Here is a 6,000-nt window from a genome sequence, read left to right as displayed (position 1 = left end):
CCGCAAAATTGCAAAAGAATAACGGATCACACAGAGTAAACTAAACATGAACAAAAATGAAACCATTCCCTAACTAAAATAGACACAGGCAAGAGAGCATGCACAATGTCGGCACTAGTACAGTGCACATCCACCTTTCGCAGCAATGCAGGCTGCTATTCTCCCATGGAGACGATCGTAGAGATGCTAGATGTAGTCCTTTGGAACGGCTTGCCATGCTATTTCCACCTGGCGCCTCAGTTGGACCAGCGTTCGTGCTGGACGTGCAGACCGCGTGAGACGACGCTTCATCCAGTCCCAAACATGCTCAATGGGGGACAGATCCGGAGATGTTGCTGGCCAGGGTAGTTGACTTACACCTTCTAGAGCACGTTGGGTGGCACGGGATACATGCGGACGTGCATTGTCCTGTTGGAACAGCAAGTTCCCTTGCCGGTCTAGGAATGGTAGAACGATGGGTTCGATGACGGTTTGGATGTACCGTGCACTATTCAGTGTCCCCTCGACGATCACCAGAGGTGTACGGCCAGTGTAGGAGATCGCTCCCCACACCATGATGCCGGGTGTTGGCCCTGTGTGCCTCGGTCGTATGTAGTCCTGATTGTGGCGCTCACCTGCACGGCGCCAAACACGCATACGACCATCATTGGCACCAAGGCAGAAGCGACTCGCATCGCTGAAGACGACACGTCTCCATTCGTCCCTCCATTCACGCCTGTCGCGACACCACTGGAGGCGGGCTGCACGATGTTGGGGCGTGAGCAGAAGACGGCCTAACGGTGTGCGGGACCGTAGTCCAGCTTCATGGAGACGATTGCGAATGGTCCTCGCCGATACCCCAGGAGCAACAGTGTCCCTAATTTGCTGGGAAGTGGCGTTGCGGTCCCGTACGGCACTGCGTAGGATCCTACGGTCTTGGCGTGCATCCGTGCGTCGCTGCGGTCCGGTCCCAGGTCGACGGGCACGTGCACCTTCCTCCGACCACTGGCGACAACATCGATGTACTGTGGAGACCTCACGCCCCACGTGTTGAGCAATTCGGCGGTACGTCCACCCGGCCTCCCGCATGCCCACTATACGCCCTCGCTCAAAGTCCGTCAACTGCACATACGGTTCACGTCCACGCTGTCGCGTCATGCTACCAGTGTTAAAGACTGCGATGGAGCTCCGTATGCCACGGCAAACTGGCTGACACTGACGGCGGCGGTGCACAAATGCTGCGCAGCTAGCGCCATTCGACGGCCTACACCGCGGTTCCTGGTGTGTCGGCTGTGCCGTGCGTGTGGTCATTGCCTGGGTCTGACACACCGGTGTCAATGTGTTCTTTTTTCCATTTCTAGGAGTGTATTTGAAGTCTCCTGAGTGATTGCGCCAAGTTTCCGTCACTTCCGACAGATAGCCTAGCTACAGGACGGTTTCAAAACGGCGTCTGTAGGTGATGTACGTTACGACCAACATGTCGTCATTGAATTTGTCACTGCAGAGAAAGAAACTGTGGAGAATATACACGAACGGTTGTGCAAAGTCTGTGGAGCATCTGCTGTCGACAGAAGTACAGTTAGTCGCTGGGCACGGAGGGTGAGGTCATAAGAAGGCGGTTCGGCACAGCTCCACGATTTGCAGCGGTCGGTGAGACCACCCACGGCTATCGCACATGCCATGTCGCAGCGAGCTGGTGTTGTCATTCGCGGACATCCACTTGTTTGGCCCATTAAAGGAAGCCACTCTTTTGAGTATGATGAGGAGGTGATTCACACAACGAAGTGCTTTCTCCGCCACCAGGACAATGATTGGTACCGACAGGGCATAGAAGCCCTTGTTTTGCGTTGGAGGATGGCCACATGACGCGATGAAGATTACGTGGAAAAACAGTGTGTGCAGATAAAACTCCATTCTTCCGTGTGTATAATTCTCATTAGGTTCAATAATGAGTTGTTGAAGAAAAAAAAGTGGTACATTACCTTCTAGGCAAACCTCGGATAAATTGGGAAATCACCCTCTTCTGGTGCTGAAATCCCACTGTGGCTATTGCCCACATGTTTAACCCCCCCTGGATGATATCATTGCTAGCGTGTGGCGGTGGGCAACCCGTTCTTCCCAAGTGCGTTGTCTCACAGTTGTGGAGTTGTGGGTTTCTATTGCCAAATCTGGGCTTCGCAAAGCACGGATGCCTTTGTGGCGCTGCTGAAGGGGCTGAAATGACGAGGAGTCGCGATTTTTATTGTGCTGTCCTTCGTGACCCTTATGATAGTACTCGAGACGACCAGTTATGCAAGTTTACCCGTCAAGGCGAAACTCCTTGAACTGCACTATCTGATCAAAGGTATCCATGTACCTGGCGTAAAATGACTTACAACTTCGTGGCGCCCTCCATCGGTTATGCTGAAATGCAGTCTGATGTTCGCCCACCATCAGCCTTGATGACAGCTTCCACTGTCGCAGGCATACGTCCAGTGAGCTGTTGCAAGGTTTGTTGGGGAATGGCAGCCCACTCTCCACGGAGTGCTGCACTGAGGAGAGGTATCGATGTCGGTCAATGAGGCCTGGCATGAAGTCGCCATTCCAAAACATCGATGAGGTGTTCAGTAGAATTCAGGTCAGGAGTCTGTGCAGGGCAGTCCAGTACAGGGATGCTATTGTCGTGTAACCACTCCGCCACAGGCCGTGCACTATGAGCAAGTGCTCGATCGCGTTGAAAGACGCAGTCGCCATCCCCGAATTGCAAGCAAGAAGGCGCTTAAAACATCAATGTATGGCTGTGCTGCGATACTGAAACTCAAAACAACAAGGGGTGCAAGCACCTACATGAAAAACACGACCGCACCATAACACCACCGCCTCCGAATTTTACTGTTGGCACTACACACGGTGGCAGGTGACGTTCACCGGGCATTCGCTCTGACATCAGAGCGGCAGATTGTGTACCGTGATTCGTCACTCCACGCTACGTTTTTCCACTGTTCAATCGTCCAATGTTTACGCTCCTTACACCAAGCGAGGCGTCATTTGGCATTTACCGGCGTGATGTGTGGCTTGTCAGCAGCCGCTCGACCATGAAATCCAAGTTTTCTCACCTCCCGCCTAACTGTCATAGCACTTACAGTGGGTCCTGATGCAGTTTGGAATTCGTGTGTGATGGTCTGGACAGATGTCTGCCTATTACACATAACGACCCTCTTCAACTGTCGGCAGTCTCTGCGAGTCAACAGACGAGGTCGGCCTGCACACCTTTGTGGTGTACACCGGCCTAGTGGCCGAGCGGTTCTAGGCGCTACGGTCTGGAACCGCACGACCGCTACGGTCGCAGGTTCGAATCCTGCCTCGGGCATGGATGTGTGTGATGTCCTTAGGTTAGTTAGGTTTAAGTAGTTCTAAAAAATGTTTCAAATGGCTCTGAGCACCATGGGACAACTTCTGAGGTCATCAGTCCCCTAGAACTTAGAACTACTTAAAGCTAACCAACCTGAGGACATCACACACATCCATGCCCGAGGCAGGATTCGAACCTGCGACCGTAGCAGTCACACGGTTCCGGACTGCGCGCCTAGAACCGCGAGACCACCGCGGCCGGCCAAGTAGTTCTAAGTTCTAGGGGACTGATGAACTCAGAAGTTAAGTCCCATTGTGCTCAGAGCCATTTGAACCATCTTTTCTGATGTACGTGTCCCTTCACGTTTCCACTTCACTGTCACATCGGCAACCTAGGGATGTTTACGAGTGCCGAAATCTCGCGTACAGACGTATGACACAAGTGACGCCAAATCGACTGACTACGTCCGAAGTCCGTGAGTTCCGCGGAGAGCCCCATTCTGTCTCTCACGATGTCCAGTGACTACTGAAATCTCTGATATGGAGTACCTGGCAGTAGGTGGCAGCACAATGCACCTTATATGAAAAACGTATGTTTTTGGGCGTGTCCGAATACTTTTTGATCACATAGTGCAAAGGGACGCAATTAGATGGCGAGACGCAATTAGATGGTCTTCATATGCGGTCCCAGCCACGTTCGATTCTCCATCATGAGTTGGCGTCTCTGTTATTATCTAATTCCGCTTCGAAAGCGATCGCAAAGAACGTGCTCTACACATGGACATGAGTGGTCATTCCAACGTGATGTAATGCGTGAACTTCCCTAGTATTTTTGCGATCTTGACAGTGGACCAGCAACAGACGGTGTAACGCCTGCTGGTTTTGCTTCCATGCTTGATAGTGTTGTTACGCCAGCTCACCGTGAGGAATTTCTGCCAGCTCTTCACCGTGGTAAGGTATTTGACATCGTCGTTCGCTCTCTTTCCCGCAAACCGCTGAGTTTCGATGGACTTTCAAAAGTATTTTATTGTCGATTTTGACATGTAATAGGCGATATAGTAACATCTATGGTGAATGAAGTGGTACAAGCTGTACCCGTTATGCCCTCCATTAAGGTTGAAAAAATTGTTTTAATGTCCAAAAAGACGGGACGTCTGTCTGTGGATCAGATCTTACCGATAACGCTACTCAACTTTGATTATAAAATAGTAGCGCGAGTGATCAATAGCCGCTTGTCGGTTTTGTTGGTGACGTCGCGGGCCGCACTCTTCTAACTCTGCCGGCCGCGGTGACCGAGCGGTTCTAGGCGCGCAGTCCGGAACCGTGCGACTGCTACGGTCGCAGGTTCGAATCCTGCCTCGGGCATGGATGTGTGTGGTGTCTTTAGGTTAGTTAGGTTTAAGTAGTTCTAAGTTTTAGGGGACTGATGACCTCAGAAGTTACGTCCCATAGTGCTCAGAGCCATTTCTACTAACTCTCCATGTTGAATGTCGTGATTTCATCTCGATTGTTTCGACTGTTGCTGTGTCACAAGCTTTGCTTTTTATTGATTTTAATCACGCGTTTGACTGGATTAGTCATGATTTTCTGTTGCCATACTCTGTTCATCGTAGGAATAAACCTGATGTAAACATTACGCCATGTATTCTTCAGCGTTTGCTTGAATTTCATTGCATTTCGTTTCACGTGGAGCGGAAGTCAAGCTGTGACCAGTACAGTCAGGAATGATTATATGGATCCATTGTACTCTGTGTTACACGCTCAAACACTGAGCTATAATGCCGGACAAAAGCTTCACCGGCACATTAAACTTGGACAGGACTGTCCAGCCAGCGGTCCAACTAACCTGCAGTGAAGTGAGGAGTTGCAGTTCAAACGTAAAAAGGGACGAGCAGGAAAAGAACGTCATTTAATTTTTAATGAGACTGAAATAATATTCGGCAAAAGTCCAGCACTACCGCACACATCTTAGGTGACCAGGTGGAAAGCATAAACTGCTCTCGTCACCACCTGACATAGTATTCGAATCACAAACAAGGGTGATGAAAATTCCTAACGCAGGGCAATTTTTCTGACCAAGCTATGTGTGGTGCAAGATGTGTGATGAATACTGAAGGGTGTAACTACAGTCAGTCTTCGCGTAAACTCTTAGCTCCTTCCTGATCCGAATCCGAGAAATACATTTCAGTTCTGGAACTCTCATCTGGTACGTTGACAACGAGTCGATTAACAACAAAATCTAGTAAGCCACCCAGGCGCCGCATTTTCTCCTCTTTTTTTTTATGACTGCCGTTCTACCGGGTGATGAAAAAGTCAGAATAAATTTGAAAGCTCAATCAATCACGGAATAATGTAGATAGAGAGGTACAAATTGACACACATGCTTGGAATGACATGGGGTGTTATTAGAAAGAAAAAAAATACAAAAGTTCAAAAAATGTCCGACAGATGCAGCTTCATCTGACCAGAACAGCGATAATTAGCATGACAAAGTATGACAAAGCAAAGATGATTTTCTTTACAGGAAATGCTCAATATGTACACAATCATTCCTCAACAATAGCTGTAGTCGAGGAATAATGTTGTGAACAGCACTGTAAAGCATGTCCGGAGTTATGGTGAGGCATTGACGTCGGGTGTTGTCTTTCAGCATCCCTAGAGATGTCGGTCGATCACGATACACTTGCGACT

Source organism: Schistocerca gregaria, chromosome 11, assembly GCF_023897955.1.
Source record: "Schistocerca gregaria isolate iqSchGreg1 chromosome 11, iqSchGreg1.2, whole genome shotgun sequence".
In the NCBI taxonomy this organism is placed as follows: domain Eukaryota; kingdom Metazoa; phylum Arthropoda; class Insecta; order Orthoptera; family Acrididae; genus Schistocerca; species Schistocerca gregaria.
This window is presented reverse-complemented; position numbering follows the sequence as displayed.